The sequence below is a fragment of the Hypomesus nipponensis genome, chromosome 5 (assembly GCF_054491055.1).
Source record: "Hypomesus nipponensis isolate SF chromosome 5, ASM5449105v1, whole genome shotgun sequence".
Taxonomy (NCBI): domain Eukaryota; kingdom Metazoa; phylum Chordata; class Actinopteri; order Osmeriformes; family Osmeridae; genus Hypomesus; species Hypomesus nipponensis.
Genome location: NC_140365.1, coordinates 15,530,001 through 15,547,500, shown reverse-complemented (window position 1 = coordinate 15,547,500; position 17,500 = coordinate 15,530,001). Strand labels below are relative to the sequence as shown.

The window sequence follows — 17,500 nt, the reverse complement described above, 5'->3', positions numbered from 1 at the left end:
GATGGGAGACCGCCTGGGAATACCAGGTGCTGTATGCTCTTTTGCTCATTCACTTAGAAACTGAAATCTTGCAATATGCACAAGTAGTCCTTCATGAAAGGGGCTGGAAGCTGTTTTCATTTTGACACGAGAGAGAGAGAGAGAGAGACTACCTTGCATTGTCAATTGCTAAATCTGTATATGGATAAGTAGCCTATGGTTGTCAACTTATTTCGTACGGCCATACCAGCCTGGCAACGCCCGATCTCGTCTGATCTCGGAAGCTAAGCAGGGTCGGGCCTGGTTAGTACTTGGATGGGAGACCGCCTGGGAATACCAGGTGCTGTATGCTCTTTTGCTCATTCACTTAGAAACTGACATCTTGCAATATGCACAAGTAGTCCTTCATGAAAGGGGCTGGAAGCTGTTTTCATTTTGACACGAGAGAGAGAGAGAGACTACCTTGCATTGTCAATTGCTAAATCTGTATATGGATAAGTAGCCTATGGTTGTCAACTTATTTCGTACGGCCATACCAGCCTGGCAACGCCCGATCTCGTCTGATCTCGGAAGCTAAGCAGGGTCGGGCCTGGTTAGTACTTGGATGGGAGACCGCCTGGGAATACCAGGTGCTGTATGCTCTTTTGCTCATTCACTTAGAAACTGAAATCTTGCAATATGCACAAGTAGTCCTTCATGAAAGGGGCTGGAAACTGTTTTCATTTTGACACGAGAGAGAGAGAGAGAGAGAGAGAGAGAGACCACCTTGCATTGTCAAATGCCAAATCTGTATATGGATAAGTAGCCTATGGTTGTCAACTTATTTCGTACGGCCATACCAGCCTGGCAACGCCCGATCACGTCTGATCTCGTAAGCTAAGCAGGGTCGGGCCTGGTTAGTACTTGGATGGGAGACCGCCTGGGAATACCAGGTGCTGTATGCTCTTTTGCTCATTCACTTAGAAACTGAAATCTTGCAATATGCACAAGTAGTCCTTCATGAAAGGGGCTGGAAGCTGTTTTCATTTTGACACGAGAGAGAGAGAGAGAGAGAGAGAGACCACCTTGCATTGTCAATTGCTAAATCTGTATATGGATAAGTAGCCTATGGTTGTCAACTTATTTCGTACGGCCATACCAGCCTGGCAACGCCCGATCTCGTCTGATCTCGGAAGCTAAGCAGGGTCGGGCCTGGTTAGTACTTGGATGGGAGACCGCCTGGGAATACCAGGTGCTGTATGCTCTTTTGCTCATTCACTTAGAAACTGACATCTTGCAATATGCACAAGTAGTCCTTCGAGAAAGGGGCTGGAAGCTGTTTTCATTTTGACACGAGAGAGAGAGAGAGAGAGAGAGACTACCTTGCATTGTCAATTGCTAAATCTGTATATGGATAAGTAGCCTATGGTTGTCAACTTATTTCGTACGGCCATACCAGCCTGGCAACGCCTGATCTCGGAAGCTAAGCAGGGTCGGGCCTGGTTAGTACTTGGATGGGAGACCGCCTGGGAATACCAGGTGCTGTATGCTCTTTTGCTCATTCACTTAGAAACTGACATCTTGCAATATGCACAAGTAGTCCTTCATGAAAGGGGCTGGAAGCTGTTTTCATTTTGACACGAGAGAGAGAGAGAGAGAGACTACCTTGCATTGTCAATTGCTAAATCTGTATATGGATAAGTAGCCTATGGTTGTCAACTTATTTCGTACGGCCATACCAGCCTGGCAACGCCCGATCTCGTCTGATCTCGGAAGCTAAGCAGGGTCGGGCCTGGTTAGTACTTGGATGGGAGACCGCCTGGGAATACCAGGTGCTGTATGCTCTTTTGCTCATTCACTTAGAAACTGACATCTTGCAATATGCACAAGTAGTCCTTCATGAAAGGGGCTGGAAACTGTTTTCATTTTGACACGAGAGAGAGAGAGAGAGAGAGAGAGACCACCTTGCATTGTGAATTGCTAAATCTGTATATGGATAAATAGCCTATGGTTGTCAACTTATTTCGTACGGCCATACCAGCCTGGCAACGCCCGATCACGTCTGATCTCGGAAGCTAAGCAGGGTCGGGCCTGGTTAGTACTTGGATGGGAGACCGCCTGGGAATACCAGGTGCTGTATGCTCTTTTGCTCATTCACTTAGAAACTGACATCTTGCAATATGCACAAGTAGTCCTTCATGAAAGGGGCTGGAAGCTGTTTTCATTTTGACACGAGAGAGAGAGAGAGAGAGAGAGAGAGAGAGAGAGACTACCTTGCATTGTCAATTGCTAAATCTGTATATGGATAAGTAGCCTATGGTTGTCAACTTATTTCGTACGGCCATACCAGCCTGGCAACGCCTGATCTCGTCTGATCTCGGAAGCTAAGCAGGGTCGGGCCTGGTTAGTACTTGGATGGGAGACCGCCTGGGAATACCAGGTGCTGTATGCTCTTTTGCTCATTCACTTAGAAACTGAAATCTTGCAATATGCACAAGTAGTCCTTCATGAAAGGGGCTGGAAGCTGTTTTCATTTTGACACGAGAGAGAGAGAGAGAGAGAGAGAGACCACCTTGCATTGTCAATTGCTAAATCTGTATATGGATAAGTAGCCTATGGTTGTCAACTTATTTCGTACGGCCATACCAGCCTGGCAACGCCCGATCTCGTCTGATCTCGGAAGCTAAGCAGGGTCGGGCCTGGTTAGTACTTGGATGGGAGACCGCCTGGGAATACCAGGTGCTGTATGCTCTTTTGCTCATTCACTTAGAAACTGAAATCTTGCAATATGCACAAGTAGTCCTTCATGAAAGGGGCTGGAAGCTGTTTTCATTTTGACACGAGAGAGAGAGAGAGAGAGACCACCTTGCATTGTCAATTGCTAAATCTGTATATGGATAAGTAGCCTATGGTTGTCAACTTATTTCGTACGGCCATACCAGCCTGGCAACGCCCGATCTCGTCTGATCTCGGAAGCTAAGCAGGGTCGGGCCTGGTTAGTACTTGGATGGGAGACCGCCTGGGAATACCAGGTGCTGTATGCTCTTTTGCTCATTCACTTAGAAACTGAAATCTTGCAATATGCACAAGTAGTCCTTCATGAAAGGGGCTGGAAGCTGTTTTCATTTTGACACGAGAGAGAGAGAGAGAGACCACCTTGCATTGTCAATTGCTAAATCTGTATATGGATAAGTAGCCTATGGTTGTCAACTTATTTCGTACGGCCATACCAGCCTGGCAACGCCCGATCTCGTCTGATCTCGGAAGCTAAGCAGGGTCGGGCCTGGTTAGTACTTGGATGGGAGACCGCCTGGGAATACCAGGTGCTGTATGCTCTTTTGCTCATGAACTTAGAAACTGACATCTTGCAATATGCACAAGTAGTCCTTCATGAAAGGGGCTGGAAGCTGTTTTCATTTTGACACGAGAGAGAGAGAGAGAGACCACCTTGCATTGTCAATTGCTAAATCTGTATATGGATAAGTAGCCTATGGTTGTCAACTTATTTCGTACGGCCATACCAGCCTGGCAACGCCCGCTCTCGTCTGATCTCGGAAGCTAAGCAGGGTCGGGCCTGGTTAGTACTTGGATGGGAGACCGCCTGGGAATACCAGGTGCTGTATGCTCTTTTGCTCATTCACTTAGAAACTGACATCTTGCAATATGCACAAGTAGTCCTTCATGAAAGGGGCTGGAAGCTGTTTTCATTTTGACACGAGAGAGAGAGAGAGAGAGAGAGAGAGAGAGAGAGAGAGAGAGAGAGAGAGAGAGAGAGAGAGAGAGACCACCTTGCATTGTCAATTGCTAAATCTGTATATGGATAAGTAGCCTATGGTTGTCAACTTATTTCGTACGGCCATACCAGCCTGGCAACGCCCGATCTCGTCTGATCTCGGAAGCTAAGCAGGGTCGGGCCTGGTTAGTACTTGGATGGGAGACCGCCTGGGAATACCAGGTGCTGTATGCTCTTTTGCTCATTCACTTAGAAACTGAAATCTTGCAATATGCACAAGTAGTCCTTCATGAAAGGGGCTGGAAGCTGTTTTCATTTTGACACGAGAGAGAGAGAGAGAGAGACCACCTTGCATTGTCAATTGCTAAATCTGTATATGGATAAGTAGCCTATGGTTGTCAACTTATTTCGTACGGCCATACCAGCCTGGCAACGCCCGATCTCGTCTGATCTCGGAAGCTAAGCAGGGTCGGGCCTGGTTAGTACTTGGATGGGAGACCGCCTGGGAATACCAGGTGCTGTATGCTCTTTTGCTCATTCACTTAGAAACTGAAATCTTGCAATATGCACAAGTAGTCCTTCATGAAAGGGGCTGGAAGCTGTTTTCATTTTGACACGAGAGAGAGAGAGAGAGACCACCTTGCATTGTCAATTGCTAAATCTGTATATGGATAAGTAGCCTATGGTTGTCAACTTATTTCGTACGGCCATACCAGCCTGGCAACGCCCGATCTCGTCTGATCTCGGAAGCTAAGCAGGGTCGGGCCTGGTTAGTACTTGGATGGGAGACCGCCTGGGAATACCAGGTGCTGTATGCTCTTTTGCTCATGAACTTAGAAACTGACATCTTGCAATATGCACAAGTAGTCCTTCATGAAAGGGGCTGGAAGCTGTTTTCATTTTGACACGAGAGAGAGAGAGAGAGAGAGACCACCTTGCATTGTCAATTGCTAAATCTGTATATGGATAAGTAGCCTATGGTTGTCAACTTATTTCGTACGGCCATACCAGCCTGGCCACGCCCGATCTCGTCTGATCTCGGAAGCTAAGCAGGGTCGGGCCTGGTTAGTACTTGGATGGGAGACCGCCTGGGAATACCAGGTGCTGTATGCTCTTTTGCTCATTCACTTAGAAACTGACATCTTGCAATATGCACAAGTAGTCCTTCATGAAAGGGGCTGGAAGCTGTTTTCATTTTGACACGAGAGAGAGAGAGAGAGAGAGAGAGAGAGAGAGAGAGAGAGAGAGAGAGAGAGAGAGAGAGACTACCTTGCATTGTCAATTGCTAAATCTGTATATGGATAAGTAGCCTATGGTTGTCAACTTATTTCGTACGGCCATACCAGCCTGGCAACGCCCGATCACGTCTGATCTCGGAAGCTAAGCAGGGTCGGGCCTGGTTAGTACTTGGATGGGAGACCGCCTGGGAATACCAGGTGCTGTATGCTCTTTTGCTCATTCACTTAGAAACTGACATCTTGCAATATGCACAAGTAGTCCTTCATGAAAGGGGCTGGAAGCTGTTTTCATTTTGACACGAGAGAGAGAGAGAGAGAGAGAGAGAGAGAGAGAGAGACCACCTTGCATTGTCAATTGCTAAATCTGTATATGGATAAGTAGCCTATGGTTGTCAACTTATTTCGTACGGCCATACCAGCCTGGCAACGCCCGATCACGTCTGATCTCGGAAGCTAAGCAGGGTCGGGCCTGGTTAGTACTTGGATGGGAGACCGCCTGGGAATACCAGGTGCTGTATGCTCTTTTGCTCATTCACTTAGAAACTGACATCTTGCAATATGCACAAGTAGTCCTTCATGAAAGGGGCTGGAAGCTGTTTTCATTTTGACACGAGAGAGAGAGAGAGAGAGAGAGAGAGAGAGAGAGACCACCTTGCATTGTCAATTGCTAAATCTGTATATGGATAAGTAGCCTATGGTTGTCAACTTATTTCGTACGGCCATACCAGCCTGGCAACGCCCGATCTCGTCTGATCTCGGAAGCTAAGCAGGGTCGGGCCTGGTTAGTACTTGGATGGGAGACCGCCTGGGAATACCAGGTGCTGTATGCTCTTGTGCTCATTCACTTAGAAACTGAAATCTTGCAATATGCACAAGTAGTCCTTCATGAAAGGGGCTGGAAGCTGTTTTCATTTTGACACGAGAGAGAGAGAGAGAGAGAGAGAGAGACTACCTTGTATTGTCAATTGCTAAATCTGTATATGGATAAGTAGCCTATGGTTGTCAACTTATTTCGTACGGCCATACCAGCCTGGCAACGCCCGATCTCGTCTGATCTCGGAAGCTAAGCAGGGTCGGGCCTGGTTAGTACTTGGATGGGAGACCGCCTGGGAATACCAGGTGCTGTATGCTCTTTTGCTCATTCACTTAGAAACTGACATCTTGCAATATGCACAAGTAGTCCTTCATGAAAGGGGCTGGAAGCTGTTTTCATTTTGACACGAGAGAGAGAGAGAGAGACCACCTTGCATTGTCAATTGCTAAATCTGTATATGGATAAGTAGCCTATGGTTGTCAACTTATTTAGTACGGCCATACCAGCCTGGCAACGCCCGATCTCGTCTGATCTCGGAAGCTAAGCAGGGTCGGGCCTGGTTAGTACTTGGATGGGAGACCGCCTGGGAATACCAGGTGCTGTATGCTCTTTTGCTCATTCACTTAGAAACTGAAATCTTGCAATATGCACAAGTAGTCCTTCATGAAAGGGGCTGGAAGCTGTTTTCATTTTGACACGAGAGAGAGAGAGAGAGAGACTACCTTGCATTGTCAATTGCTAAATCTGTATATGGATAAGTAGCCTATGGTTGTCAACTTATTTCGTACGGCCATACCAGCCTGGCAACGCCCGATCTCGTCTGATCTCGGAAGCTAAGCAGGGTCGGGCCTGGTTAGTACTTGGATGGGAGACCGCCTGGGAATACCAGGTGCTGTATGCTCTTTTGCTCATTCACTTAGAAACTGAAATCTTGCAATATGCACAAGTAGTCCTTCATGAAAGGGGCTGGAAACTGTTTTCATTTTGACACGAGAGAGAGAGAGAGAGAGAGAGAGAGACCACCTTGCATTGTCAAATGCCAAATCTGTATATGGATAAGTAGCCTATGGTTGTCAACTTATTTCGTACGGCCATACCAGCCTGGCAACGCCCGATCACGTCTGATCTCGTAAGCTAAGCAGGGTCGGGCCTGGTTAGTACTTGGATGGGAGACCGCCTGGGAATACCAGGTGCTGTATGCTCTTTTGCTCATTCACTTAGAAACTGACATCTTGCAATATGCACAAGTAGTCCTTCATGAAAGGGGCTGGAAGCTGTTTTCATTTTGACACGAGAGAGAGAGAGAGAGACCACCTTGCATTGTCAATTGCTAAATCTGTATATGGATAAGTAGCCTATGGTTGTCAACTTATTTCGTACGGCCATACCAGCCTGGCAACGCCCGCTCTCGTCTGATCTCGGAAGCTAAGCAGGGTCGGGCCTGGTTAGTACTTGGATGGGAGACCGCCTGGGAATACCAGGTGCTGTATGCTCTTTTGCTCATTCACTTAGAAACTGACATCTTGCAATATGCACAAGTAGTCCTTCATGAAAGGGGCTGGAAGCTGTTTTCATTTTGACACGAGAGAGAGAGAGAGAGAGAGAGAGAGAGAGAGAGAGAGAGAGAGAGAGAGAGAGAGAGAGAGAGAGAGAGAGAGAGAGAGAGAGAGAGAGAGAGAGAGAGAGAGAGAGACCACCTTGCATTGTCAATTGCTAAATCTGTATATGGATAAGTAGCCTATGGTTGTCAACTTATTTCGTACGGCCATACCAGCCTGGCAACGCCCGATCTCGTCTGATCTCGGAAGCTAAGCAGGGTCGGGCCTGGTTAGTACTTGGATGGGAGACCGCCTGGGAATACCAGGTGCTGTATGCTCTTTTGCTCATTCACTTAGAAACTGAAATCTTGCAATATGCACAAGTAGTCCTTCATGAAAGGGGCTGGAAGCTGTTTTCATTTTGACACGAGAGAGAGAGAGAGAGAGACCACCTTGCATTGTCAATTGCTAAATCTGTATATGGATAAGTAGCCTATGGTTGTCAACTTATTTCGTACGGCCATACCAGCCTGGCAACGCCCGATCTCGTCTGATCTCGGAAGCTAAGCAGGGTCGGGCCTGGTTAGTACTTGGATGGGAGACCGCCTGGGAATACCAGGTGCTGTATGCTCTTTTGCTCATTCACTTAGAAACTGAAATCTTGCAATATGCACAAGTAGTCCTTCATGAAAGGGGCTGGAAGCTGTTTTCATTTTGACACGAGAGAGAGAGAGAGAGACCACCTTGCATTGTCAATTGCTAAATCTGTATATGGATAAGTAGCCTATGGTTGTCAACTTATTTCGTACGGCCATACCAGCCTGGCAACGCCCGATCTCGTCTGATCTCGGAAGCTAAGCAGGGTCGGGCCTGGTTAGTACTTGGATGGGAGACCGCCTGGGAATACCAGGTGCTGTATGCTCTTTTGCTCATGAACTTAGAAACTGACATCTTGCAATATGCACAAGTAGTCCTTCATGAAAGGGGCTGGAAGCTGTTTTCATTTTGACACGAGAGAGAGAGAGAGAGAGACCACCTTGCATTGTCAATTGCTAAATCTGTATATGGATAAGTAGCCTATGGTTGTCAACTTATTTCGTACGGCCATACCAGCCTGGCCACGCCCGATCTCGTCTGATCTCGGAAGCTAAGCAGGGTCGGGCCTGGTTAGTACTTGGATGGGAGACCGCCTGGGAATACCAGGTGCTGTATGCTCTTTTGCTCATTCACTTAGAAACTGACATCTTGCAATATGCACAAGTAGTCCTTCATGAAAGGGGCTGGAAGCTGTTTTCATTTTGACACGAGAGAGAGAGAGAGAGAGAGAGAGAGAGAGAGAGAGAGAGAGAGAGAGAGAGAGAGAGAGAGAGAGAGAGAGAGAGAGAGAGAGAGAGAGAGAGAGAGAGACTACCTTGCATTGTCAATTGCTAAATCTGTATATGGATAAGTAGCCTATGGTTGTCAACTTATTTCGTACGGCCATACCAGCCTGGCAACGCCCGATCACGTCTGATCTCGGAAGCTAAGCAGGGTCGGGCCTGGTTAGTACTTGGATGGGAGACCGCCTGGGAATACCAGGTGCTGTATGCTCTTTTGCTCATTCACTTAGAAACTGACATCTTGCAATATGCACAAGTAGTCCTTCATGAAAGGGGCTGGAAGCTGTTTTCATTTTGACACGAGAGAGAGAGAGAGAGAGAGAGAGAGAGAGAGACCACCTTGCATTGTCAATTGCTAAATCTGTATATGGATAAGTAGCCTATGGTTGTCAACTTATTTCGTACGGCCATACCAGCCTGGCAACGCCCGATCTCGTCTGATCTCGGAAGCTAAGCAGGGTCGGGCCTGGTTAGTACTTGGATGGGAGACCGCCTGGGAATACCAGGTGCTGTATGCTCTTTTGCTCATTCACTTAGAAACTGACATCTTGCAATATGCACAAGTAGTCCTTCATGAAAGGGGCTGGAAGCTGTTTTCATTTTGACACGAGAGAGAGAGAGAGAGACTACCTTGCATTGTCAATTGCTAAATCTGTATATGGATAAGTAGCCTATGGTTGTCAACTTATTTAGTACGGCCATACCAGCCTGGCAACGCCTGATCTCGGAAGCTAAGCAGGGTCGGGCCTGGTTAGTACTTGGATGGGAGACCGCCTGGGAATACCAGGTGCTGTATGCTCTTTTGCTCATTCACTTAGAAACTGACATCTTGCAATATGCACAAGTAGTCCTTCATGAAAGGGGCTGGAAGCTGTTTTCATTTTGACACGAGAGAGAGAGAGAGAGAGAGAGAGACCACCTTGCATTGTCAATTGCTAAATCTGTATATGGATAAGTAGTCTATGGTTGTCAACTTATTTCGTACGGCCATACCAGCCTGGCAACGCCCGATCACGTCTGATCTCGTAAGCTAAGCAGGGTCGGGCCTGGTTAGTACTTGGATGGGAGACCGCCTGGGAATACCAGGTGCTGTATGCTCTTTTGCTCATTCACTTAGAAACTGACATCTTGCAATATGCACAAGTAGTCCTTCATGAAAGGGGCTGGAAGCTGTTTTCATTTTGACACGAGAGAGAGAGAGAGAGAGAGAGACTACCTTGTATTGTCAATTGCTAAATCTGTATATGGATAAGTAGCCTATGGTTGTCAACTTATTTCGTACGGCCATACCAGCCTGGCAACGCCCGATCTCGTCTGATCTCGGAAGCTAAGCAGGGTCGGGCCTGGTTAGTACTTGGATGGGAGACCGCCTGGGAATACCAGGTGCTGTATGCTCTTTTGCTCATTCACTTAGAAACTGACATCTTGCAATATGCACAAGTAGTCCTTCATGAAAGGGGCTGGAAGCTGTTTTCATTTTGACACGAGAGAGAGAGAGAGAGAGAGACCACCTTGCATTGTCAATTGCTAAATCTGTATATGGATAAGTAGCCTATGGTTGTCAACTTATTTCGTACGGCCATACCAGCCTGGCAACGCCCGATCTCGTCTGATCTCGGAAGCTAAGCAGGGTCGGGCCTGGTTAGTACTTGGATGGGAGACCGCCTGGGAATACCAGGTGCTGTATGCTCTTTTGCTCATTCACTTAGAAACTGACATCTTGCAATATGCACAAGTAGTCCTTCATGAAAGGGGCTGGAAGCTGTTTTCATTTTGACACGAGAGAGAGAGAGAGACTACCTTGCATTGTCAATTGCTAAATCTGTATATGGATAAGTAGCCTATGGTTGTCAACTTATTTCGTACGGCCATACCAGCCTGGCAACGCCCGATCTCGTCTGATCTCGGAAGCTAAGCAGGGTCGGGCCTGGTTAGTACTTGGATGGGAGACCGCCTGGGAATACCAGGTGCTGTATGCTCTTTTGCTCATTCACTTAGAAACTGACATCTTGCAATATGCACAAGTAGTCCTTCATGAAAGGGGCTGGAAACTGTTTTCATTTTGACACGAGAGAGAGAGAGAGAGAGAGAGAGAGAGACCACCTTGCATTGTCAAATGCCAAATCTGTATATGGATAAGTAGCCTATGGTTGTCAACTTATTTCGTACGGCCATACCAGCCTGGCAACGCCCGATCACGTCTGATCTCGTAAGCTAAGCAGGGTCGGGCCTGGTTAGTACTTGGATGGGAGACCGCCTGGGAATACCAGGTGCTGTATGCTCTTTTGCTCATTCACTTAGAAACTGACATCTTGCAATATGCACAAGTAGTCCTTCATGAAAGGGGCTGGAAGCTGTTTTCATTTTGACACGAGAGAGAGAGAGAGAGACCACCTTGCATTGTCAATTGCTAAATCTGTATATGGATAAGTAGCCTATGGTTGTCAACTTATTTCGTACGGCCATACCAGCCTGGCAACGCCCGCTCTCGTCTGATCTCGGAAGCTAAGCAGGGTCGGGCCTGGTTAGTACTTGGATGGGAGACCGCCTGGGAATACCAGGTGCTGTATGCTCTTTTGCTCATTCACTTAGAAACTGACATCTTGCAATATGCACAAGTAGTCCTTCATGAAAGGGGCTGGAAGCTGTTTTCATTTTGACACGAGAGAGAGAGAGAGAGAGAGAGAGAGAGAGAGAGAGAGAGAGAGAGAGAGAGAGAGAGACCACCTTGCATTGTCAATTGCTAAATCTGTATATGGATAAGTAGCCTATGGTTGTCAACTTATTTCGTACGGCCATACCAGCCTGGCAACGCCCGATCTCGTCTGATCTCGGAAGCTAAGCAGGGTCGGGCCTGGTTAGTACTTGGATGGGAGACCGCCTGGGAATACCAGGTGCTGTATGCTCTTTTGCTCATTCACTTAGAAACTGAAATCTTGCAATATGCACAAGTAGTCCTTCATGAAAGGGGCTGGAAGCTGTTTTCATTTTGACACGAGAGAGAGAGAGAGAGAGACCACCTTGCATTGTCAATTGCTAAATCTGTATATGGATAAGTAGCCTATGGTTGTCAACTTATTTCGTACGGCCATACCAGCCTGGCAACGCCCGATCTCGTCTGATCTCGGAAGCTAAGCAGGGTCGGGCCTGGTTAGTACTTGGATGGGAGACCGCCTGGGAATACCAGGTGCTGTATGCTCTTTTGCTCATTCACTTAGAAACTGAAATCTTGCAATATGCACAAGTAGTCCTTCATGAAAGGGGCTGGAAGCTGTTTTCATTTTGACACGAGAGAGAGAGAGAGAGACCACCTTGCATTGTCAATTGCTAAATCTGTATATGGATAAGTAGCCTATGGTTGTCAACTTATTTCGTACGGCCATACCAGCCTGGCAACGCCCGATCTCGTCTGATCTCGGAAGCTAAGCAGGGTCGGGCCTGGTTAGTACTTGGATGGGAGACCGCCTGGGAATACCAGGTGCTGTATGCTCTTTTGCTCATGAACTTAGAAACTGACATCTTGCAATATGCACAAGTAGTCCTTCATGAAAGGGGCTGGAAGCTGTTTTCATTTTGACACGAGAGAGAGAGAGAGAGAGAGACCACCTTGCATTGTCAATTGCTAAATCTGTATATGGATAAGTAGCCTATGGTTGTCAACTTATTTCGTACGGCCATACCAGCCTGGCCACGCCCGATCTCGTCTGATCTCGGAAGCTAAGCAGGGTCGGGCCTGGTTAGTACTTGGATGGGAGACCGCCTGGGAATACCAGGTGCTGTATGCTCTTTTGCTCATTCACTTAGAAACTGACATCTTGCAATATGCACAAGTAGTCCTTCATGAAAGGGGCTGGAAGCTGTTTTCATTTTGACACGAGAGAGAGAGAGAGAGAGAGAGAGAGAGAGAGAGAGAGAGAGAGAGAGAGAGAGAGAGAGACTACCTTGCATTGTCAATTGCTAAATCTGTATATGGATAAGTAGCCTATGGTTGTCAACTTATTTCGTACGGCCATACCAGCCTGGCAACGCCCGATCACGTCTGATCTCGGAAGCTAAGCAGGGTCGGGCCTGGTTAGTACTTGGATGGGAGACCGCCTGGGAATACCAGGTGCTGTATGCTCTTTTGCTCATTCACTTAGAAACTGACATCTTGCAATATGCACAAGTAGTCCTTCATGAAAGGGGCTGGAAGCTGTTTTCATTTTGACACGAGAGAGAGAGAGAGAGAGAGAGAGAGAGAGAGAGAGAGAGACCACCTTGCATTGTCAATTGCTAAATCTGTATATGGATAAGTAGCCTATGGTTGTCAACTTATTTCGTACGGCCATACCAGCCTGGCAACGCCCGATCACGTCTGATCTCGGAAGCTAAGCAGGGTCGGACCTGGTTAGTACTTGGATGGGAGACCGCCTGGGAATACCAGGTGCTGTATGCTCTTTTGCTCATTCACTTAGAAACTGACATCTTGCAATATGCACAAGTAGTCCTTCATGAAAGGGGCTGGAAGCTGTTTTCATTTTGACACGAGAGAGAGAGAGAGAGAGAGACCACCTTGCATTGTCAATTGCTAAATCTGTATATGGATAAGTAGCCTATGGTTGTCAACTTATTTCGTACGGCCATACCAGCCTGGCAACGCCCGATCACGTCTGATCTCGGAAGCTAAGCAGGGTCGGGCCTGGTTAGTACTTGGATGGGAGACCGCCTGGGAATACCAGGTGCTGTATGCTCTTTTGCTCATTCACTTAGAAACTGAAATCTTGCAATATGCACAAGTAGTCCTTCATGAAAGGGGCTGGAAGCTGTTTTCATTTTGACACGAGAGAGAGAGAGAGAGACCACCTTGCATTGTCAATTGCTAAATCTGTATATGGATAAGTAGCCTATGGTTGTCAACTTATTTCGTACGGCCATACCAGCCTGGCAACGCCCGATCTCGTCTGATCTCGGAAGCTAAGCAGGGTCGGGCCTGGTTAGTACTTGGATGGGAGACCGCCTGGGAATACCAGGTGCTGTATGCTCTTTTGCTCATTCACTTAGAAACTGACATCTTGCAATATGCACAAGTAGTCCTTCATGAAAGGGGCTGGAAGCTGTTTTCATTTTGACACGAGAGAGAGAGAGAGAGAGAGACTACCTTGCATTGTCAATTGCTAAATCTGTATATGGATAAGTAGCCTATGGTTGTCAACTTATTTCGTACGGCCATACCAGCCTGGCAACGCCCGATCTCGTCTGATCTCGGAAGCTAAGCAGGGTTGGGCCTGGTTAGTACTTGGATGGGAGACCGCCTGGGAATACCAGGTGCTGTATGCTCTTTTGCTCATTCACTTAGAAACTGAAATCTTGCAATATGCACAAGTAGTCCTTCATGAAAGGGGCTGGAAGCTGTTTTCATTTTGACACGAGAGAGACCACCTTGCATTGTCAATTGCTAAATCTGTATATGGATAAGTAGCCTATGGTTGTCAACTTATTTTGTACGGCTATACCAGCCTGGCAACGCCCGATCTCGTCTGATCTCGGAAGCTAAGCATGGTCGGGCCTGGTTAGTACTTGGATGGGAGACCGCCTGGGAATACCTGGTGCTGTATGCTCTTTTGCTCATTCACTTAGAAACTGAAATCTTGCAATATGCACAAGTAGTCCTTCATGAACGGGGCTGGAAGCTGTTTTCATTTTGACACGAGAGAGAGAGAGAGACCACCTTGCATTGTCAATTGCTAAATCTGTATATGGATAAGTAGCCTATGGTTGTCAACTTATTTCGTACGGCCATACCAGCCTGGCAACGCCCGATCTCGTCTGATCTCGGAAGCTAAGCAGGGTTGGGCCTGGTTAGTACTTGGATGGGAGACCGCCTGGGAATACCAGGTGCTGTATGCTCTTTTGCTCATTCACTTAGAAACTGAAATCTTGCAATATGCACAAGTAGTCCTTCATGAAAGGGGCTGGAAGCTGTTTTCATTTTGACACGAGAGAGAGAGAGAGAGAGACCACCTTGCATTGTCAATTGCTAAATCTGTATATGGATAAGTAGCCTATGGTTGTCAACTTATTTCGTACGGCCATACCAGCCTGGCAACGCCCGATCTCGTCTGATCTCGGAAGCTAAGCAGGGTCGGGCCTGGTTAGTACTTGGATGGGAGACCGCCTGGGAATACCAGGTGCTGTATGCTCCTTTGCTCATTCACTTAGAAACTGAAATCTTGCAATATGCACAAGTAGTCCTTCATGAAATGGGCTGGAAGCTGTTTTCATTTTGACACAAGAGAGAGAGAGAGAGACCACCTTGCATTGTCAATTGCTAAATCTGTATATGGATAAGTAGCCTATGGTTGTCAACTTATTTCGTACGGCCATACCAGCCTGGCAACGCCCGATCTCGTCTGATCTCGGAAGCTAAGCAGGGTCGGGCCTGGTTAGTACTTGGATGGGAGACCGCCTGGGAATACCAGGTGCTGTATGCTCTTTTGCTCATTCACTTAGAAACTGAAATCTTGCAATATGCACAAGTAGTCCTTCATGAAAGGGGCTGGAAGCTGTTTTCATTTTGACACGAGAGAGAGAGAGAGAGAGAGAGAGAGACCACCTTGCATTGTCAATTGCTAAATCTGTATATGGATAAGTAGCCTATGGTTGTCAACTTATTTCGTACGGCCATACCAGCCTGGCAACGCCCGATCTCGTCTGATCTCGGAAGCTAAGCAGGGTTGGGCCTGGTTAGTACTTGGATGGGAGACCGCCTGGGAATACCAGGTGCTGTATGCTCTTTTGCTCATTCACTTAGAAACTGAAATCTTGCAATATGCACAAGTAGTCCTTCATGAAAGGGGCTGGAAGCTGTTTTCATTTTGACACGAGAGAGAGAGAGAGAGAGAGAGACCACCTTGCATTGTCAATTGCTAAATCTGTATATGGATAAGTAGCCTATGGTTGTCAACTTATTTCGTACGGCCATACCAGCCTGGCAACGCCCGATCTCGTCTGATCTCGGAAGCTAAGCAGGGTTGGGCCTGGTTAGTACTTGGATGGGAGACCGCCTGGGAATACCAGGTGCTGTATGCTCTTTTGCTCATTCACTTAGAAAACTGAAATCTTGCAATATGCACAAGTAGTCCTTCATGAAAGGGGCTGGAAGCTGTTTTCATTTTGACACGAGAGAGAGAGAGAGAGAGACCACCTTGCATTGTCAATTGCTAAATCTGTATATGGATAAGTAGCCTATGGTTGTCAACTTATTTCGTACGGCCATACCATTCTGGCAACGCCCGATCTCGTCTGATCTCGGAAGCTAAGCAGGGTCGGGCCTGGTTAGTACTTGGATGGGAGACCGCCTGGGAATACCAGGTGCTGTATGCTCCTTTGCTCATTCACTTAGAAACTGAAATCTTGCAATATGCACAAGTAGTCCTTCATGAAATGGGCTGGAAGCTGTTTTCATTTTGACACAAGAGAGAGAGAGAGAGACCACCTTGCATTGTCAATTGCTAAATCTGTATATGGATAAGTAGCCTATGGTTGTCAACTTATTTCGTACGGCCATACCAGCCTGGCAACGCCTGATCTCGGAAGCTAAGCAGGGTCGGGCCTGGTTAGTACTTGGATGGGAGACCGCCTGGGAATACCAGGTGCTGTATGCTCTTTTGCTCATTCACTTAGAAACTGACATCTTGCAATATGCACAAGTAGTCCTTCATGAAAGGGGCTGGAAGCTGTTTTCATTTTGACACGAGAGAGAGAGAGAGAGAGAGAGACTACCTTGCATTGTCAATTGCTAAATCTGTATATGGATAAGTAGCCTATGGTTGTCAACTTATTTCGTACGGCCATACCAGCCTGGCAACGCCCGATCTCGTCTGATCTCGGAAGCTAAGCAGGGTCGGGCCTGGTTAGTACTTGGATGGGAGACCGCCTGGGAATACCAGGTGCTGTATGCTCTTTTGCTCATTCACTTAGAAACTGAAATCTTGCAATATGCACAAGTAGTCCTTCATGAAAGGGGCTGGAAGCTGTTTTCATTTTGACACGAGAGAGAGAGAGACTACCTTGCATTGTCAATTGCTAAATCTGTATATGGATAAGTAGCCTATGGTTGTCAACTTATTTCGTACGGCCATACCAGCCTGGCAACGCCCGATCTTGTCTGATCTCGGAAGCTAAGCAGGGTCGGGCCTGGTTAGTACTTGGATGGGAGACCGCCTGGGAATACCAGGTGCTGTATGCTCTTTTGCTCATTCACTTAGAAACTGAAATCTTGCAATATGCACAAGTAGTCCTTCATGAAAGGGGCTGGAAGCTGTTTTCATTTTGACACGAGAGAGAGAGAGAGAGAGAGAGAGAGAGACCACCTTGCATTGTCAATTGCTAAATCTGTATATGGATAAGTAGCCTATGGTTGTCAACTTATTTCGTACGGCCATACCAGCCTGGCAACGCCCGATCTCGTCTGATCTCGGAAGCTAAGCAGGGTCGGGCCTGGTTAGTACTTGGATGGGAGACCGCCTGGGAATACCAGGTGCTGTATGCTCTTTTGCTCATTCACTTAGAAACTGAAATCTTGCAATATGCACAAGTAGTCCTTCATGAAAGGGGCTGGAAGCTGTTTTAATTTTGACACGAGAGAGAGAGAGAGAGAGAGAGAGAGAGAGACTACCTTGCATTGTCAATTGCTAAATCTGTATATGGATAAGTAGCCTATGGTTGTCAACTTATTTCATACGGCCATACCAGCCTGGCAACGCCCGATCTCGTCTGATCTCGGAAGCTAAGCAGGGTCGGGCCTGGTTAGTACTTGGATGGGAGACCGCCTGGGAATACCAGGTGCTGTATGCTCTTTT

At 47.1% G+C, this 17,500-nt stretch overlaps 48 non-coding genes and 11 pseudogenes across 48 annotated transcripts in view; all 59 read left to right on the top strand.

The window, feature by feature from the left end:
• LOC146290739 (5S ribosomal RNA) overlaps positions 1-38 on the top strand; it is a 119-nt gene extending 81 nt beyond the window's left edge. Inside the window, exon 1 of the ribosomal RNA XR_014757578.1 lies at positions 1-38. This exon is cut by the window's left edge and continues 81 nt beyond it. This is a non-coding gene — a ribosomal RNA (5S ribosomal RNA).
• A 174-nt stretch (positions 39-212) lies between these two features.
• LOC146290738 (5S ribosomal RNA) lies at positions 213-331 on the top strand. The gene has a single exon (XR_014755857.1). It is a non-coding gene; the product is annotated as a 5S ribosomal RNA (ribosomal RNA).
• A 170-nt stretch (positions 332-501) lies between these two features.
• Positions 502-620, top strand: LOC146290737 (5S ribosomal RNA). Its single transcript, XR_014755856.1, has one exon. It is a non-coding gene; the product is annotated as a 5S ribosomal RNA (ribosomal RNA).
• A 184-nt stretch (positions 621-804) lies between these two features.
• On the top strand, positions 805-923 carry LOC146290736 (5S ribosomal RNA; annotated as a pseudogene).
• Positions 924-1,103: 180 nt separating this feature from the next.
• Positions 1,104-1,222, top strand: LOC146290735 (5S ribosomal RNA). Its single transcript, XR_014755855.1, has one exon. It is a non-coding gene; the product is annotated as a 5S ribosomal RNA (ribosomal RNA).
• A 178-nt stretch (positions 1,223-1,400) lies between these two features.
• LOC146290734 (5S ribosomal RNA) lies at positions 1,401-1,509 on the top strand (annotated as a pseudogene).
• A 174-nt stretch (positions 1,510-1,683) lies between these two features.
• LOC146290733 (5S ribosomal RNA) lies at positions 1,684-1,802 on the top strand. The gene has a single exon (XR_014755853.1). It is a non-coding gene; the product is annotated as a 5S ribosomal RNA (ribosomal RNA).
• Positions 1,803-1,982: 180 nt separating this feature from the next.
• LOC146290732 (5S ribosomal RNA) lies at positions 1,983-2,101 on the top strand. The gene has a single exon (XR_014756903.1). It is a non-coding gene; the product is annotated as a 5S ribosomal RNA (ribosomal RNA).
• A 190-nt stretch (positions 2,102-2,291) lies between these two features.
• LOC146290731 (5S ribosomal RNA) lies at positions 2,292-2,410 on the top strand. The gene has a single exon (XR_014757373.1). It is a non-coding gene; the product is annotated as a 5S ribosomal RNA (ribosomal RNA).
• A 180-nt stretch (positions 2,411-2,590) lies between these two features.
• LOC146290730 (5S ribosomal RNA) lies at positions 2,591-2,709 on the top strand. Its single transcript, XR_014755852.1, has one exon. It is a non-coding gene; the product is annotated as a 5S ribosomal RNA (ribosomal RNA).
• Positions 2,710-2,883: 174 nt separating this feature from the next.
• Positions 2,884-3,002, top strand: LOC146290729 (5S ribosomal RNA). The gene has a single exon (XR_014755851.1). It is a non-coding gene; the product is annotated as a 5S ribosomal RNA (ribosomal RNA).
• Positions 3,003-3,174: 172 nt separating this feature from the next.
• On the top strand, positions 3,175-3,293 carry LOC146290728 (5S ribosomal RNA). The gene has a single exon (XR_014755850.1). It is a non-coding gene; the product is annotated as a 5S ribosomal RNA (ribosomal RNA).
• Positions 3,294-3,465: 172 nt separating this feature from the next.
• Positions 3,466-3,584, top strand: LOC146290727 (5S ribosomal RNA; annotated as a pseudogene).
• Positions 3,585-3,806: 222 nt separating this feature from the next.
• On the top strand, positions 3,807-3,925 carry LOC146290726 (5S ribosomal RNA). Its single transcript, XR_014755849.1, has one exon. It is a non-coding gene; the product is annotated as a 5S ribosomal RNA (ribosomal RNA).
• A 174-nt stretch (positions 3,926-4,099) lies between these two features.
• On the top strand, positions 4,100-4,218 carry LOC146290725 (5S ribosomal RNA). The gene has a single exon (XR_014755848.1). It is a non-coding gene; the product is annotated as a 5S ribosomal RNA (ribosomal RNA).
• A 172-nt stretch (positions 4,219-4,390) lies between these two features.
• LOC146290724 (5S ribosomal RNA) lies at positions 4,391-4,509 on the top strand. The gene has a single exon (XR_014755847.1). It is a non-coding gene; the product is annotated as a 5S ribosomal RNA (ribosomal RNA).
• A 176-nt stretch (positions 4,510-4,685) lies between these two features.
• LOC146290723 (5S ribosomal RNA) lies at positions 4,686-4,804 on the top strand. The gene has a single exon (XR_014757004.1). It is a non-coding gene; the product is annotated as a 5S ribosomal RNA (ribosomal RNA).
• Positions 4,805-5,020: 216 nt separating this feature from the next.
• LOC146290722 (5S ribosomal RNA) lies at positions 5,021-5,139 on the top strand. The gene has a single exon (XR_014756902.1). It is a non-coding gene; the product is annotated as a 5S ribosomal RNA (ribosomal RNA).
• Positions 5,140-5,331: 192 nt separating this feature from the next.
• On the top strand, positions 5,332-5,450 carry LOC146290721 (5S ribosomal RNA). Its single transcript, XR_014756900.1, has one exon. It is a non-coding gene; the product is annotated as a 5S ribosomal RNA (ribosomal RNA).
• A 190-nt stretch (positions 5,451-5,640) lies between these two features.
• Positions 5,641-5,759, top strand: LOC146290720 (5S ribosomal RNA). The gene has a single exon (XR_014755846.1). It is a non-coding gene; the product is annotated as a 5S ribosomal RNA (ribosomal RNA).
• Positions 5,760-5,941: 182 nt separating this feature from the next.
• On the top strand, positions 5,942-6,060 carry LOC146290719 (5S ribosomal RNA). The gene has a single exon (XR_014755845.1). It is a non-coding gene; the product is annotated as a 5S ribosomal RNA (ribosomal RNA).
• Positions 6,061-6,232: 172 nt separating this feature from the next.
• Positions 6,233-6,351, top strand: LOC146290718 (5S ribosomal RNA). The gene has a single exon (XR_014757577.1). It is a non-coding gene; the product is annotated as a 5S ribosomal RNA (ribosomal RNA).
• Positions 6,352-6,525: 174 nt separating this feature from the next.
• Positions 6,526-6,644, top strand: LOC146290717 (5S ribosomal RNA). Its single transcript, XR_014755844.1, has one exon. It is a non-coding gene; the product is annotated as a 5S ribosomal RNA (ribosomal RNA).
• Positions 6,645-6,826: 182 nt separating this feature from the next.
• LOC146290716 (5S ribosomal RNA) lies at positions 6,827-6,945 on the top strand (annotated as a pseudogene).
• Positions 6,946-7,117: 172 nt separating this feature from the next.
• On the top strand, positions 7,118-7,236 carry LOC146290715 (5S ribosomal RNA; annotated as a pseudogene).
• Positions 7,237-7,500: 264 nt separating this feature from the next.
• Positions 7,501-7,619, top strand: LOC146290714 (5S ribosomal RNA). Its single transcript, XR_014755842.1, has one exon. It is a non-coding gene; the product is annotated as a 5S ribosomal RNA (ribosomal RNA).
• A 174-nt stretch (positions 7,620-7,793) lies between these two features.
• On the top strand, positions 7,794-7,912 carry LOC146290713 (5S ribosomal RNA). The gene has a single exon (XR_014755841.1). It is a non-coding gene; the product is annotated as a 5S ribosomal RNA (ribosomal RNA).
• A 172-nt stretch (positions 7,913-8,084) lies between these two features.
• Positions 8,085-8,203, top strand: LOC146290712 (5S ribosomal RNA). Its single transcript, XR_014755840.1, has one exon. It is a non-coding gene; the product is annotated as a 5S ribosomal RNA (ribosomal RNA).
• Positions 8,204-8,377: 174 nt separating this feature from the next.
• LOC146290711 (5S ribosomal RNA) lies at positions 8,378-8,496 on the top strand. Its single transcript, XR_014757003.1, has one exon. It is a non-coding gene; the product is annotated as a 5S ribosomal RNA (ribosomal RNA).
• Positions 8,497-8,752: 256 nt separating this feature from the next.
• On the top strand, positions 8,753-8,871 carry LOC146290710 (5S ribosomal RNA). The gene has a single exon (XR_014756899.1). It is a non-coding gene; the product is annotated as a 5S ribosomal RNA (ribosomal RNA).
• Positions 8,872-9,059: 188 nt separating this feature from the next.
• On the top strand, positions 9,060-9,178 carry LOC146290709 (5S ribosomal RNA). Its single transcript, XR_014755839.1, has one exon. It is a non-coding gene; the product is annotated as a 5S ribosomal RNA (ribosomal RNA).
• Positions 9,179-9,350: 172 nt separating this feature from the next.
• LOC146290708 (5S ribosomal RNA) lies at positions 9,351-9,459 on the top strand (annotated as a pseudogene).
• Positions 9,460-9,639: 180 nt separating this feature from the next.
• On the top strand, positions 9,640-9,758 carry LOC146290707 (5S ribosomal RNA; annotated as a pseudogene).
• Positions 9,759-9,936: 178 nt separating this feature from the next.
• On the top strand, positions 9,937-10,055 carry LOC146290706 (5S ribosomal RNA). The gene has a single exon (XR_014755838.1). It is a non-coding gene; the product is annotated as a 5S ribosomal RNA (ribosomal RNA).
• Positions 10,056-10,231: 176 nt separating this feature from the next.
• LOC146290705 (5S ribosomal RNA) lies at positions 10,232-10,350 on the top strand. The gene has a single exon (XR_014755837.1). It is a non-coding gene; the product is annotated as a 5S ribosomal RNA (ribosomal RNA).
• Positions 10,351-10,520: 170 nt separating this feature from the next.
• On the top strand, positions 10,521-10,639 carry LOC146290704 (5S ribosomal RNA). The gene has a single exon (XR_014755836.1). It is a non-coding gene; the product is annotated as a 5S ribosomal RNA (ribosomal RNA).
• Positions 10,640-10,823: 184 nt separating this feature from the next.
• On the top strand, positions 10,824-10,942 carry LOC146290703 (5S ribosomal RNA; annotated as a pseudogene).
• Positions 10,943-11,114: 172 nt separating this feature from the next.
• LOC146290702 (5S ribosomal RNA) lies at positions 11,115-11,233 on the top strand (annotated as a pseudogene).
• Positions 11,234-11,447: 214 nt separating this feature from the next.
• Positions 11,448-11,566, top strand: LOC146290701 (5S ribosomal RNA). Its single transcript, XR_014755835.1, has one exon. It is a non-coding gene; the product is annotated as a 5S ribosomal RNA (ribosomal RNA).
• A 174-nt stretch (positions 11,567-11,740) lies between these two features.
• LOC146290700 (5S ribosomal RNA) lies at positions 11,741-11,859 on the top strand. Its single transcript, XR_014755834.1, has one exon. It is a non-coding gene; the product is annotated as a 5S ribosomal RNA (ribosomal RNA).
• A 172-nt stretch (positions 11,860-12,031) lies between these two features.
• LOC146290699 (5S ribosomal RNA) lies at positions 12,032-12,150 on the top strand. Its single transcript, XR_014755833.1, has one exon. It is a non-coding gene; the product is annotated as a 5S ribosomal RNA (ribosomal RNA).
• A 176-nt stretch (positions 12,151-12,326) lies between these two features.
• LOC146290698 (5S ribosomal RNA) lies at positions 12,327-12,445 on the top strand. The gene has a single exon (XR_014757002.1). It is a non-coding gene; the product is annotated as a 5S ribosomal RNA (ribosomal RNA).
• Positions 12,446-12,661: 216 nt separating this feature from the next.
• On the top strand, positions 12,662-12,780 carry LOC146290697 (5S ribosomal RNA). The gene has a single exon (XR_014756898.1). It is a non-coding gene; the product is annotated as a 5S ribosomal RNA (ribosomal RNA).
• A 196-nt stretch (positions 12,781-12,976) lies between these two features.
• Positions 12,977-13,095, top strand: LOC146290696 (5S ribosomal RNA). Its single transcript, XR_014757632.1, has one exon. It is a non-coding gene; the product is annotated as a 5S ribosomal RNA (ribosomal RNA).
• Positions 13,096-13,271: 176 nt separating this feature from the next.
• LOC146290695 (5S ribosomal RNA) lies at positions 13,272-13,390 on the top strand. The gene has a single exon (XR_014756897.1). It is a non-coding gene; the product is annotated as a 5S ribosomal RNA (ribosomal RNA).
• A 172-nt stretch (positions 13,391-13,562) lies between these two features.
• On the top strand, positions 13,563-13,681 carry LOC146290694 (5S ribosomal RNA). Its single transcript, XR_014755831.1, has one exon. It is a non-coding gene; the product is annotated as a 5S ribosomal RNA (ribosomal RNA).
• Positions 13,682-13,857: 176 nt separating this feature from the next.
• On the top strand, positions 13,858-13,976 carry LOC146290693 (5S ribosomal RNA). Its single transcript, XR_014756867.1, has one exon. It is a non-coding gene; the product is annotated as a 5S ribosomal RNA (ribosomal RNA).
• A 162-nt stretch (positions 13,977-14,138) lies between these two features.
• On the top strand, positions 14,139-14,257 carry LOC146290692 (5S ribosomal RNA; annotated as a pseudogene).
• A 170-nt stretch (positions 14,258-14,427) lies between these two features.
• On the top strand, positions 14,428-14,546 carry LOC146290691 (5S ribosomal RNA). The gene has a single exon (XR_014756856.1). It is a non-coding gene; the product is annotated as a 5S ribosomal RNA (ribosomal RNA).
• A 174-nt stretch (positions 14,547-14,720) lies between these two features.
• LOC146290690 (5S ribosomal RNA) lies at positions 14,721-14,839 on the top strand. Its single transcript, XR_014755830.1, has one exon. It is a non-coding gene; the product is annotated as a 5S ribosomal RNA (ribosomal RNA).
• Positions 14,840-15,011: 172 nt separating this feature from the next.
• Positions 15,012-15,130, top strand: LOC146290689 (5S ribosomal RNA). Its single transcript, XR_014755829.1, has one exon. It is a non-coding gene; the product is annotated as a 5S ribosomal RNA (ribosomal RNA).
• A 182-nt stretch (positions 15,131-15,312) lies between these two features.
• On the top strand, positions 15,313-15,431 carry LOC146290688 (5S ribosomal RNA). The gene has a single exon (XR_014756845.1). It is a non-coding gene; the product is annotated as a 5S ribosomal RNA (ribosomal RNA).
• Positions 15,432-15,609: 178 nt separating this feature from the next.
• LOC146290687 (5S ribosomal RNA) lies at positions 15,610-15,728 on the top strand. The gene has a single exon (XR_014756834.1). It is a non-coding gene; the product is annotated as a 5S ribosomal RNA (ribosomal RNA).
• A 175-nt stretch (positions 15,729-15,903) lies between these two features.
• Positions 15,904-16,022, top strand: LOC146290686 (5S ribosomal RNA). The gene has a single exon (XR_014756567.1). It is a non-coding gene; the product is annotated as a 5S ribosomal RNA (ribosomal RNA).
• A 172-nt stretch (positions 16,023-16,194) lies between these two features.
• On the top strand, positions 16,195-16,303 carry LOC146290685 (5S ribosomal RNA; annotated as a pseudogene).
• A 178-nt stretch (positions 16,304-16,481) lies between these two features.
• Positions 16,482-16,600, top strand: LOC146290684 (5S ribosomal RNA). The gene has a single exon (XR_014755828.1). It is a non-coding gene; the product is annotated as a 5S ribosomal RNA (ribosomal RNA).
• Positions 16,601-16,768: 168 nt separating this feature from the next.
• LOC146290683 (5S ribosomal RNA) lies at positions 16,769-16,887 on the top strand. The gene has a single exon (XR_014757813.1). It is a non-coding gene; the product is annotated as a 5S ribosomal RNA (ribosomal RNA).
• Positions 16,888-17,071: 184 nt separating this feature from the next.
• On the top strand, positions 17,072-17,190 carry LOC146290682 (5S ribosomal RNA). The gene has a single exon (XR_014755827.1). It is a non-coding gene; the product is annotated as a 5S ribosomal RNA (ribosomal RNA).
• Positions 17,191-17,376: 186 nt separating this feature from the next.
• Positions 17,377-17,495, top strand: LOC146290681 (5S ribosomal RNA). Its single transcript, XR_014755799.1, has one exon. It is a non-coding gene; the product is annotated as a 5S ribosomal RNA (ribosomal RNA).
• Positions 17,496-17,500: the final 5 nt, after the last annotated feature.